General features: G+C 48.7%; 1 long non-coding RNA gene across 2 annotated transcripts in view; it reads left to right on the top strand.

The window, feature by feature from the left end:
- The window catches only part of LOC142463914 (uncharacterized), a 69636-nt gene extending 57339 nt beyond the window's left edge, over positions 1-12297 (top strand). For both annotated transcript variants that reach the window (XR_012787538.1, XR_012787539.1), the window contains 2 exons: positions 11884-12034; positions 12110-12297. This is a non-coding gene — a long non-coding RNA (uncharacterized LOC142463914). The remainder of the gene's footprint in view (positions 1-11883; positions 12035-12109) is intronic.
- Positions 12298-13787: the final 1490 nt, after the last annotated feature.

The raw sequence follows: 13787 nt of genomic DNA, 5'->3' as shown, positions 1-13787 counted from the left end.
AAGGGGTAATTTAGTTTAACCCTTTGGCCAAAGCATTGTAAGCTTGCGAGCCACGACAAGGCAGTATCGCTTTGGACATTGCACAGTCCTGGTCTAGGCCTTTCAGGCCCCGAGGCTTGGGGACCACCCCCTCAGTAATGGCCTTAGCCATCGAATGGTCTCACTCCCACTCCCGGCACCGCAACACAACAGAATGTGAAAGAAAGGAGACCCTAAAACATATACTAAGCGCTCAACCTATTTACATATACGTGATACTCAACAAACATAAATGCAGATCAGTGTAATGATAACAAATAAAATGTGAGATTGATTAACCCTAATAGTGCAAGGATAAACCAATAATGCAAAGAGACCCCACAGTCACCAAGAGTGAATGGGGGGGGGGTGGGGGGGGTGGCTGCCTAGGAATATACAACAAGCCTATCCATGAGGCTAGAGACAAAATAGCAAACAAAGAGAAAAAGTCCTTGGCGCACTACCTGGTATAATAAACCTGATGGGTAAGTTCCCAGTTCTCTGAATGAAGGAACAGTTCGTAGATCTCACAGAATGTACTGCTGAAGTACTCAATGCGGCAGGAGTGTCACTTTGGAGATCCCCTTGGATGGAGGTTGTAGATATTCCTCCAGCCGATCTTCAGAGGTGGCCACGTGGCTGCTACTCGCACTCGGGCCTGCTGCTATTTCTGGTACCGCTGTAGGAAGCGGAGGGCATACGCATTTCCTGCCACCCAGACCGGATCGATATCCTGGATCACCACTCCGGAGTAGTCATCTGGCGTCGGATCCGTGGATACGACTGTCATATCGGGAGTGATGGCGGCACCGTCCGGTACTTCTATGATGAACGCACCCTCGCCGACCTTCCACCCGGTAACTGTTATTGCCGTCGTAGTACCCTCGCACGGGGAGCCGATCACCGGATGCAGGGTCGAGAGTATGCAGCAGGCTCCTCCGGACAGCGACTAACCTCCGCCTGGGCACGGCTTGGCACCAACTCCACCATGGTGAAAGGGAAGGACTCTGAGCCTCTCACGCCGGCCGGGGTGGAAACATATAAGTCCCCCTTTCCTTCTTGTAGCTCCGTCGAACTGGCAACACAGTTCTCCTGAGTATGATAAGAACCCAGAGACTCCGCTCCTGAGTCCGGGCTGGCATTGTAGTATCCCCACGAAGGACAATGCTCGAAGCGTTGCGGCTAGGGTGGAAGACATTGGATAGAAACATCAGATAGACCCTATCTGGGTCCGCAGAGGAATTCTCCACCACACTCTGGAGCTGGCAAATTAGCTGGACACGACTCCTCCGGGATAAGACTGTTTAGTCCTGTCACAGGCCAGCAGCCACGGTTGTAGGAAGGACACGTCGCACCGCTGGCAACAGGCGTCATCTCCTATTTCTCCTCCCCGGAAACCGCAGATGAGGCAGACATAGTGTTGGAAACTTTCCTCCTTGTCCCGCAGCATTAGAATGCCTCCGGGTAACGCACATTGTTGATAGGGGAGTTTATCAATGATAGCAGATCAGTAGCAGCTTTGGTATAGGTCTCACTGTGCTGACCAACACGTGCGTCTGAGGCTGGCATGCTCCACATCCGGCCACACCCCACACTGAGCTATTGACTCAGACTCCTCCCTCTGGTGGAATCAGGAGTCCCAGTCGAAATAGGAGTGCGGCTATGGACTTTGGCGCTAAGCCCAGATACTTTTGCAAATTTGTGAGCATACATTTTGCAACCTAACCATACGGTTCCTCTGTTTGGTGGGAACAGCTTTCAGACTTCAGGATCCTCCATAGGGACTGTAGAAAAAACAAACAGACTGATGAGCTCAAAGGTAAAATACATAAAGGCATATGCCTTACAATAAACAATTGGAGATAAGGAGCATGAAAGGGAGAGATTACTGGAGAGTGAACTGCTGTATGACAGAAATTTTTCATGTAGTTTAGCGCAGCAAGACAGGATCAGCCTGGAGTTGCAAATACTCACGATACAGCCATCCTCCATTAGTCCATAGCTCTCACTCTCTCTCTCCTCGTGTCCCTGCATGCGCACACGAGTGACGTCACTCCCCGGCGCGTACCTCGATCCGGAACATCAGAGAAAAAAAGAATGATTGATGCCGCAGCCGATGGCTTCTCTTCGTGGAGCGCTGTGACTGGTTAATCGGCGGGCTGGCGGTTCTTCCCCACGTGTTCCATCGCCATCTTCCTACACTTCAGCAGCTGCCTCCCTCCGCTTAAAAACGTCACTGACTTCTGGGATAATCGCTGTTTTCCTGGGTTTCGGAGCCATCTCTTCAGTCCTGCTATGTTCCGGTGTAACGTACGTGCCTGCCACAAACAAGGAGGGACCCCGATACTGAGGCGAGATGGGTAACAAACTGCACCCACCGCTACGGGGACACGCCTGGAAAGTGGAAAATAGGCGTCTGGAACCGTCTGGGAGTATAAGATAAAATAAGATACTCGCCAGACGAGAAGGGAGATTCCAGAAGATAGGTGGTACCGAGAGCCTGGGGTCCAGAGCCGGGAGGTAGGTCGGAATCCGCAAACCGAGGTAAAGGGGTCGGGATGTCCAGGAGGTCAGGATACAGACCAGGGGTAGAAGACCAGAGTGGATCCACAGCCAGGTCGGTTCGGTACGCAAAGGACCACTGAGAAGACAAAGAGACAGGAACTGAGGCAGACACGCCACAGGAAACGCTGGGGAAACCAGCGTAGCCGCTATAGCGCGGCAAAAGCGAAGTCTGCCAGGAACAAGGAAAGCAGCGCCGGGGCTGCTATGCAAGAAGGCCTTGGGATGCCGGGGACTGGAAGCAGGATACAAGGCACAAGGAGACCAGCAGGCCAAACACGGAGTCTGTGACATGCAGTTACTTGCAACTTGGATTGCAAAGTCTATGTCCAGCAACTTCCTGAGGGCGGGGCAGGCACTAAATAGCACAGGAGGCCAATCAGGCCAGAGCTGCACAGGAGGCAGCAGGAAGCAGGTGATTGCAGAAGCAGGGAATACATTGTCTGGAACCTGCAAAGTTCCGGATGGAAGGGCTCCAGCCAAAGCCAGGAGTGGATTCCTGACATTACCCCCCCCTTAACGCGAGGCCTCCGGATGAGCAGAGATAGGATCCCACAGAGGTCTGGGCGACATGGAATTATTTCTGAACCCTCTGGGTATAGTTGTAGAACTGCGCCGAGGGCGTTTGTCAATGAGCGCTTTTTCCAAACGGAAAAGCAGTGGCACTGCAATCAATAGGGGGTCAGCACCCCTAGGTAGGTGAGGTTTAGAGAACATCAGGTCCGATGTCTGGGCATCTACATAGAACGCAGTAGGCATGAAGGAAAAAGCAGAGAGAAGCATGCCCGTGTCCAGAGTCAGAGCACAAGAAGCAGGGACAGGCACCTCAGGCAAGGCAAGGAAGTCCAATAGGAGCATTGCAGTCTTTAATGATGACAACGTGAAATCCAGAGAGAACACATGAGGTAGTACAGAAAGTTTCATGAGGGATAATCTTAAATTTTCAGAAACGGGTACCTAAAATACTGTGGCGGAGTCACTGGGAAACAGTATTGCCTGAGGAGTGGGAATCCCAGATTCAGAGGTAACATGAGGTACTGTGGGGGGATAGGGAGGGAAGGATGATACTTTACTGTTAGAATCTTAGGATCATCCATGGTTATAACAGGACGTGCAGGAGAGTCAGTGAGGCGTCTGTTTGTTCCAGAAATGCATGGCTGAGAGACAGCAGCGGCTTCCCTAGACAGAGCACAGGGAATCGAAAAAGGTACACCGGTCACTGAAGTGAGTCCTTGAGAAGCAGCAAGAGCCAAACTAGGTATTTTGATTGAGTCAGAAGGCATTGCGCTAGCCTCTGAAGTGGATATCTGTGAAACAGCAAGAGGCAGAGTAGATGCGTCAGTAGAATTAGAGGAAGTTGCGCTTGTCTCTGAAGGGAAAAATTGGGGAACAACAATAGGCATAACAGAATATGTGGGAATCTTCATGGCAGAAACCTTAGAAACAGGGATAGGTGCATTTAACCATGTGGCTACATCAGGAAAAACACCTCTTACAGCAGGAGTTTTTGTGAAGGGTAAATCACATGCTACAGGAGAGGCAGAGGGAGGAAAACATGTTTTTTCATCAGGAGCTTTGGAACTTTCACAAATTAACTCAGGAACTGCTGGAAAATCCTGGGATGCAGTAACAGGGAACTGAGAATTTGTAAAGGAATCAAAGACAGAAAGGCTGATCTCTGAAGTGGTAGATTGAGAAACAGCAAAAGGAGAGCCAAATGCTGTGGGGGGCTCTAAAGAAACAGGCTTGGAATCAAAGGCAGAAATCTCAAATGTCTGAGGGGCAGCAGTGATTACACTTGCTCCTGTAAAGGGTTTAGAGAAAAGTGCACTGGTCTCTGAAATGGGCATGTGAGAGTTACTGCTAGGTACTACAACATGATTACGAAACTTTGACAAAGATAACATTGACTCAGAAACTGGAGCTTTAGATGCAATGGCAGAAAACTCAGACATATCAGAGAGGGTACTGTTTAAAGCATGAGTTTTAACATTAGTGATAGATATATCACATACTAGAGGGGAATCAGAGAAAGGGAAGGCTGCTATTACATCAGGGTTTTTTACAGTGGCACAGGTTAACACAGAAAGTGCTGGAGAATCATTAGATGCAATACCAGGAATTTGGCACTTTGCAGGGAAAGGAGAAAAAGGAAACTTTGGCTTAGAAACTTGATTCTGAGATACAGTAACACGAGGCTGAAACCTTGCAGTGGAAGGAGTGAAAGAGAACTTTGAGTTGGAAACCTGAACTGTCAATGCAGGAAGGGAATGCTCTAAGTAAAGAGATTTAGAGACACAGGCAGGGATTTCAACTTTCCGAGAAACTGGAGGGGTAACACTAGGTGCTGCAAAGGTTTTAGAGACAGGGACTCTGGTCTCTGGAGTGGGAACTTTAGTTGGGGCAGAGCGGTGAAAGCAGTAAATCCCAACAGGCTCGGTAGCTTGAGCTTTAGGAGGAGCATAATATGCAAGGGCTGTCTTTAAACCCAGAGGTTGAGAAGTAGCCTGGGTAAAAGCAGACCCCGCATGAGAGTCAGAAAAAGGAGAGTTTGACTTTGAAACTGGAGTCATAGTAATTTCATCTTTTGGCTTTGGGGATGCAACATTGGCTTGGGGATTACAAAGATACACAGAGGGGGGCACAAAGGTTTCATTAGCAGGTGTTAAAGCAGGCATAGCTTTAGAGTCAGAGGAAGGGAAACTTGAGTTTGAAACAGGGGACTTGAAAAATTTCTCCTTTGACTTCTGACATGTAACATCAGCTTGGGAATCCCAAGAAAATTGAGGTACCCCAATGAGTCTTGTAGCAGGACGTGAAGCACAGAGGGGCTGCCTCGTAGCAGAGAGGGAGTCCAGGGACTGGTCATTCTTTTTCATGAGCCGGTTCAAGGTTAGGGAGAATCTTTCAGACTGGGCCAGTATTTTAGACCGGGACTGGTTTTCAGACAGGGACCGGCTTTCAGACAAGGAGGTTAAATCAGGGCTAGGGACCGTGGCAGCTTCTCCCTTAGGCTTAAGAGGAACAAAATCAGCGTGCTAATTTCCATGAGAAGGAGGAAACTCCAAGGGTTTAGCAACAGGACTGGCAGCACAGGGGGACTGCCAAGCGGCAGCGTAGCTGGTGAGGAGAGGGTCCTGTTTCTTTATGCAAATGTCCAAAGTCAGGGAAAGTACACAGAGTGTGTTTTGTGCATGAGCCAACATGAAGGGAGGGTCCTGTTGTACTAGGCGAATGTCCAATGATAAGGCCAAGGCATAGAGTGCATTTCGGGCGTTGGCAAGTTTGATAGGATTCACATTATCCCAGGTTAAAGGGGAACCAGGGGAGCAAACACAAGCGGCCAGAGACTGTTTTAAGTCCTTGAGGAAGTAAGCCTTACTAATGAGATCATTACGGCATCGGCGTTGCAAAGGGGTTAAACCTGCTAACATAAACGGATCTTCCATCCGAGGTAGTATTTCGCATAGATACTGGGACTGGTCTGCAGGCCGGGACAGGATTTCAGACGGAGGCAGTCTCTCAAATATATACTGATCTTTAGACAGGGGCTGTTTTACAGACTGGGACCGGTTTTCAGAGGGGAACCGGCCTAACCCCACCTCAGCGGGGTCCGAGTTTGTGGGGCTGGACATACTGTAATGTACGTGCCTGCCACAAACAAGGAGGGACCCCGATACTGAGGCGAGATGGGTAACAAACTGCACCCACAGCTACGGGAACACGCCTGGAAAGTGGAAAATAGGCGTCTGGAACCATCTGGGAGTATAAGATAAAATAAGATACTCGCCAGACGAGAAGGGAGATTCCAGAAGATAGGTGGTACCGAGAGCCTGGGGTCCAGAGCCGGGAGGTAGGTCGGAATCCGCAAACCGAGGTAAAGGGGTCGGGGTGTCCAGGAGGTCAGGATACAGACCAGGGGTAGAAGACCAGAGCGGATCCAAAGCCAGGCCGGTTCGGTACGCAAAGGATCACTGAGAAGACAAAGAGACAGGAACTGAGGCAGGCACGCCACAGGAAACGCTGGGGTAACCAGCGTAGCCGCTACAGCGCGGCAAAAGCGAAGTCTGCCAGGAACAAGGTAAGCAGCGCCGGGGCTGCTATGCAAGAAGGCCTTGGGATGCCGGGGACTGGAAGCAGGATACAAGGCACAAGGAGCCCAGCAGGCCAAACACGGAGTCTGTGACATGCACAGTTACTTGGATTGCAAAGTCTATGTCCAGCAACTTCCTGAGGGCGGGGCAGGCACTAAATAGCACAGGAGGCCAATCAGGCCAGAGCTGCACAGGAGGCAGCAGGAGGCAGGTGATTGCAGAAGCAGGGAATAGATTGTCTGGAACCTGCAAAGCTCCGGATGGAAGGGCTCCAGCCAAAGCCAGGAGTGGATTCCTGACATCCGGTAAGAGGAGGAAGAAGCATGTGTAGCTGACCAGGCAGACGTGGGACTGCGTCATCACGTGACCTCCTGACGAAGCACTACTGTACGTGCGAAACGCGTAGAGGTCACGTGTGACTGTTCCTGTAGAGTTTGCAGTCGGAGGCTGAGCGGGTCTCTTCACTTCACTTCCCTCTGTCAGCTGGGTATGTACTGAGATCGGCTCCGGATCCTTTCTATAGTATATTGTGGATGTGGTTTTGACCTGTCTTACTCCTTCGCTCCTTCTTGGTGTTTAGCCAGCTATTTTAACCTTCGTTTCTATTTTTAAATTGTTCTACTAGATAGGGTTTGGTTGCTACTTGCCTTATCCCTATTGTGTTATGCTTATGTTTATTTTTAATATTAAAGTTACCTTGTCCCTTAGTGCGCCTGTCTGTCATTTGTTTTCTTATCCTACATAGGGACCCTGAATTGTCCTCCCCAGTGCCTGCAATGAGTTCCATCTTGGGGGTGCTATTTTTCAAGCGGCCACACTGACTGGCATACTCCACAGCACTATAATTCCTCCCCAACTGCAGGCGGATAGTCCCAAATTGGGGGTGCTGTCTTTCAAGTCATTCCCACCGGCTGAGCATACTATCCTGCTTATCTAGGACACATATTTGAGCACACACTTCAGTTCCATCTTGGAGGGTGCTGTCTTTCAAGCTGCCCCCCCATGGGCATGCGCTGCAACGTGCCCTCGGCTGATACCATGGTGTTCAGTCACATCTCAGCCCTGGATCATGCAACAATAAGAGTACCCCACAGATAATTCCAAATGGGGGGGAGGGGGTGCTGTCTTTCAAGTCATTTCCCCTTTGGCGTACATGAAGACATGAAAAAAGTACGTGACATGAAGACACAGGCCACCGGATAAAATCCTCCCTAGGAAGCAGTTAGCGGCTCACCGCCAGATCTCCATGCTTCAGCACAGACCAGAACAGTAAAACCGGGCAGGGGGAAAAACACATTCCAGGGTCCCCCGGTATATACCCAAACCCCCAAACCCAGTGTAGGAGTTCGGAGTATCTCCCACCAGGTATAAGGTGGCGAGAGGGAATTATTTTCTAAGTGATAGAGTAAAATGTTTTACCTGTAAGATAAAGTGAGGAAATGTTTTGAAGTCCAGCGCCTAAAGAATATAAGCGGCTTTTTGCTTACGTTTGCTAGGAAGCTCTTAGCGCTTTGAAACTTGCTGTGTGCATAGTTCAGGGAGAAACATATAAAACTACCATACAGTAACGTCATTTTTATCAAAATTGATGAATGAAAGTCCCCCTCAATTAGTGTATTAAACATGATAGGAATAATTGGGCTTTCATTCAGAACACCGGAGACAAGGAAACACTCATGTATTATAGCACCCCACTTAGTATTCATGTAGTGACTCACTGTAAATGAGCTGAGGATGTGCAGCTCCGGACTTCTAAGGCATCCCGCTGGCTTGATGCCACAATGTCTGTAAAAGTCCGGAGTTGAAAGGACTCAGTGTCTCTGAGGTGTCAGGGTGGGGTAGCACAAGTACCCCCATTCTAATCTGAAGCCTGGGCAGTTGGCAAATGGTTGCCCATCCCAGACTTACTGTCGCCAGGTAAAGGGGTTGCTAAGAGGCAAAGGTGCTAGGTTGGCACATGCCCTTAGCAGAATAGGAAGCCACCCCTGCCAGGTTTGTGAAGTATTGGCAACTCCGGGATAAGTGGGAAAAGTTTTTCCCACAGAGAGATTGGCTGCACTTGTTAGGTATAGGGTTCTGAACCCTATAAGAATTCCTGCAGCCCATCAGGAACCAGATTCATCCAAGATTCACCTAAGATTCATCAAGCTTCTAAGATTCCAAGTGCCAAGAAACAGCAGCAAGAATGAATGCTGTAAGCAGCGGCTGCAACTGGCACCGCTGACCGAGAACAGTTCCAAGGCTTTCGCGAGTAATTCCCGCTCCTGGGAAATTGGTAAGCTCGCAAAGCTTCTGTAGAGACTGTTTCAGGGATGTTACGAATCCGAAGATTCTGCCTGCGGTCTCTATTTTCATGATCTACTAAACAGTCTTTCAAGGCATTGATCTCGTGTCCTAGCCTGTTGATTTCGTCCTCTGCTGAGGATGGTGCTATGTAAATACCCTCCATTTTAGTTTCCATACACTCTGTACGTTGTGTGAGGGAGTTCATATCAGTTTTGAGGCCGTTTATTGCGGAGGTCAGATCCTCCTGGAAGCCCTGCCACATTTTATCAAACAGGTACTCTTTGGTCACTTTATTTTCTATGTTGCCCTGCAGAGCATGAGGTTGCTCACTGGCTGCCTCCCCCCGGTGCATGCTGCTTCGCCATCTTGTGAGTCAGTGTTGTGCTCAGCCGATTGCTGAGTTGTTGTAAAAAACATTGAAACGTTTTGATTTTGAGGCTTTTCCCCCTTTGCAGCCATTTCCTTGATGCAGGGTGAGTTGATTTCTCTAGTTTGGGGTTATTTCTTTGCTGGTTAAAGCTCTATCTTATTTCTTTCTTTCGGCGGGTCTCAGGAGCTTCTCCCTCAAGCGACCATGCCTAGTGACATCACCGGAACTCTGACATAGAGACTCTTGATGGTACAACTAGTCTTTATTCATCCTCCACATTCCCTGTATCAGACCCCAGATGCTTTAGGCCTAGGGTGACCAGATGTCCCGGTTTAGCCGGGGCAGTCCCGTTTTTTTACTGTCTGTCCTTGCTGCCCGACATCCTTTAAAATATCCTGTTTTTTTGTAGCTGTCCCGGTTTTGACCATCAGAGCAGGGGGGGGGGGGTCCAGCAGAGAATGCAGGGAGGAGAGTGGAGGCCAGGTCAGAGCTGCGGAGCCCCAGCAGTGAGATCTAGAAGTGTCAGTGAGAACTTCCAGTGTCTGCTGCCAGGGCTCAAGGTGGCTTCCCCCCACCCATGCAGGTAGGGTCCAGAATGGGGGACACACTCACTCACACAATGGAGGGAGGGGGAAGAGAGGGAGAGAGACACAGCATGGGAAGAGAGACACAGCATGGGAAGAGAGACACAGCATGGGAAGAGAGACACAGCATAGGAAGAGAGACACAGCATAGGAAGAGAGGCACAGCATGGGGAGAGAGGCACAGCATGGGCAGAGAGAGAGGCACAGCATGGGGAGAGAGAGGGGCACAGCATGGGGAGAGAGGGACAGCATGGGGAGAGAGAGAGGCACAGCATGGGGAGAGAGAGGGGCACAGCATGGGGAGAGAGAGACAGCATGGGAAGAGAGAGGCACAGCATGGGGATAGAGACACAGCATGGGGAGAGAGACAGAGACACAGCATGGGGAGAGAGACACAGCATGGGGAGAGTGACACAGCATGGGGAGATCGACACAGAGACAGCATGGGGAGAGAGACAGAGGCACAGCATGGGGAGAGAGGCACAGAGACAGCATGGGGAGAGAGGCACAGAGACAGCATGGGGAGAGAGACCGCATGGGGAGAGAGAGACACACAGAGACACAGCATGGGGGGAGAGAGAAAGAGACAGCATGGGGGGGAGAGAGACACAGAGAATGGGGGGGAGAGAGAGACAAAGAATGGGGGAGAGAGAGAGACAGAGAATGTGGGGGGGGAGAGACAGAGAATGGAGGAGAGAGAGAGAGAGAGAATGGAAGAGAGAGAGAATGGAAGAGAGAGAGAGAAAATGGAAGAGGGGGAGAGAGAGGGGGAGGGACACAGAGAATGGGGGGGAGAGAGGGGGGAGGGAGAGGGACACAGAATGGGGGAGAGGGGGGGAGAAAGAGAGACACAGAGAGAATGGAGGAGAGAGAGAGAGAATGGAGGAGAGAGAGAGAGAGAATGGAGGAAAGAGAGAGAATGGAGGAGAGAGACACAGGGAATGGAGGAGAGAGAGACACATGGAATGGGGGAGAGAGACACACAGGGAATGGGTGAGAAAGTGACACAGGGAATGGGGGAGTGAGAGAGAATGAGGGAGAGAGACAGAATGGGAAGGGTGGAATGAGAATGCAGGGGGGGGGAGAACAAGATGGAGGGAGAGAGAATGGAGGGGGGAGGGAGAAAGAATGGAGGGATGGGGGAAGGGAGAATGAGGTGTGTGTGAGAGAAGGGAGGACAGAGAAGGGCAGAGAGACATAAAGGAGAAGTGGTGCAATTGGTGATATCATTTGTTTTATAATTTTTTTTTAATGTGTCCAGGTTTTTGGTCACCCTATTTAGGCCCAAGAGCCCCTCCCCAGCTCCCTCACCCCCTGATGGGGCAAGGAGAATCACTCCCACTCCACTGAGGGAGGGAAGACACCTACACCCACAATTTGGTGGTGACAGCCCCTGAGGGAGGGGCTTGTAACCTGCCCCAAAACAGGGCAGGTCAAGGTGCTGACAGGCATCACACCATCTGCATGTGATCCAGTTAGCCGGTTAGCCTGCTGGTTAGCCTGCCCCTTGATATGACAACAATGTAGCTATCCAGGCTGCAACTGCAGGCTAGGCCCTGTGCAGGAGTTTAACCCCAACACTGCCTGCTCCTCTCAGGACTTATAGTGTTGAGGCCAGTGGAATGGCTATAGCCAGGGGCACTAGGCTACACATATATCTGAGGGAAATGGTCTATACATTAAAGCACTTTGATTACACACAGGCTGAATCCATTTCATAAATGTTGTGACCTTTCAAACCATTCATTTGTATGTGGGCTGATTTAGGGCTGCCAGGAGCAAAGGGGGTTGAATACTTATGGAACTGAGATTAATCTGCTTCTCTCTGTTAATCTTACTCTTACTTCTTTACATTTTCAAACTATCACTTTGGAATCGTTTTTCTAGATTCTACATGTAAAGTCTAATTTGAAAGTGCTGTAGAGTACGCTCAGTGAAATAATGTGTACAAAATGTTAAAAATTTGCAGGGGGTGAATACTTCTGGACGGGGGCACACCGCCCTGTAATTCCCTGCCTTGCCGTTTGGTCCTTCACCTTGATATGACTGATTTCGGCGGACTTTACACTGCGATATTGTGACGGGATCTGTCCACGGAGCTCCGTGTTGTGTTATAAGCTGTAAGTCTGAATATTATGTTCTTTTAAATTAAGCTTGTCCTTACATTAACTCCGGGTGCATCTTGTCTTTCTCAGGTTTCATTTTTGGAGGTACAATTGTGTCTCCCCTGGCGAGTGAACGGAACACACGCATTAGCCAAAGCTGCAAAGGCAACTGTATCGACCACCAGTTTATTCGGTGAAGAGTCCAGCGCATGAGGAACTTTTCTGCGTGTGTGTGCGTGTATACACATACATACAGCGGTGAGAAAAATTAACAACCCCTTAGGATTTTCACATATTTCAAATAAAAAATGTTATTTTATCTTAGTCTAAGTCCTAATAATAGATAACGATAACCTGATCAAACAAATTACACAAAAACATGATACTTTTTCAACATTTATTTATACACAAATGATTCAACAATCAATATCCATGTGTGAAAAAGTGTGTGACCCTTTAGATTCAGTACCTGATGCCGCTCCCGTGAGCAGCAATGACTTCAACTAAGCATTTCCTGTAAATGCGGATCACTCTCACATTGGTTTTGAGGCATTTTGGAACATTCCTCTTTACATAACTGCTTCAACTCAGTGACATTTGAGGGCTTCCTGGCATGGACAGCTGGGTTCAGGTCCTGTTACATTTTGATGAGGTTTAGGTTCAGACTTTGACTAAGCCATTCTAAAACATGGAATTTCTTCTTCTGCAGCCATTTTTTAGATCTGCTTGTATGTTTAGGATCATTTTTTTGCTGCATGACACACTTTTGCTTCAGCTCACTGATGGATGGCCTGACATTCTCTTCTAGAATCTTCTGATACAATGCAGAATTCATGGTTCTGTCACTGATGGCAAGCCGTCCAGATCCTGAGGTAGCAAAGCAGCCCTACACCATCATACTCCCATCACCATGCTTGACGGTTGGGATGAGGTTTAACTGTTCGAACGCAGTGTTTGGTTTTCGCTCAACATGTTTCCGATTCAGGCCAAAAAGTTCTAACTTTGACTCCTCTGTCCAAAGAACATTGTCCCAGAAGTCTTGTGGATCATCCATGTGCTCTTTGGCGAAATATAGACAGGCAGCAATGTTCTTTTTAGAGAGAAGTGGTTTCCTCCTGGCTATCCTTCCATGAACACATATCTTGTTCAGTCTTTTTCTGATAGTTGTGTCATGAACACTCTAAGGTGAGAGTGGCCTGTAGATACTTTGATGTTACTCTTGGGTTCTTTGTGATTTCCTAGATGATTTACCGGTTTGCTCTTGGAGAAATTTTGGTACTGTAGGATGACCACTCTTGGGTAGAGTGACAAAGGTCTTGAACTTTCTCCATGTGTAGACTGTCTGACAGTGGAGCCCCAATTCATTACAAAAGGTTTTGTAACTTTTTCTAGACTAATGATCATCAATAACTTCTCTTCTGAAGTCCTCAGAGCTTTATTTTGATCTTGGAATTATGTGTTTCTACACAACTGTATGCGAAACTCACAAAGTTTCTGATCTTTATATAGGGCGGGGTTGCCAAAACTTTACCTTAAGATCTACCTAATTATTTGAACACCTGCTTCTAATTATCCACTTTAATTTAGCTTATAAAACCCGGGTTGCACTTGTCACGGGAGACCAATACTTTTAATACTTTTTACCTTTCGGGATCAATTCACTAGGCAGAACAAGGTAGTGGAATAAAATGAGGTTTATTCTGGTGAGACCAGCAGACATACAAATGATACACAACATACAGTAAAATCAAACTTAACTAGTGTCTGG

The sequence above is a fragment of the Ascaphus truei genome, chromosome 12, assembly GCF_040206685.1.
Source record: "Ascaphus truei isolate aAscTru1 chromosome 12, aAscTru1.hap1, whole genome shotgun sequence".
NCBI lineage: Eukaryota > Metazoa > Chordata > Amphibia > Anura > Ascaphidae > Ascaphus > Ascaphus truei.
The sequence above is the reverse complement of the archived record's forward strand: the minus strand, read 5'-3'. Positions and strand labels throughout refer to the sequence as shown.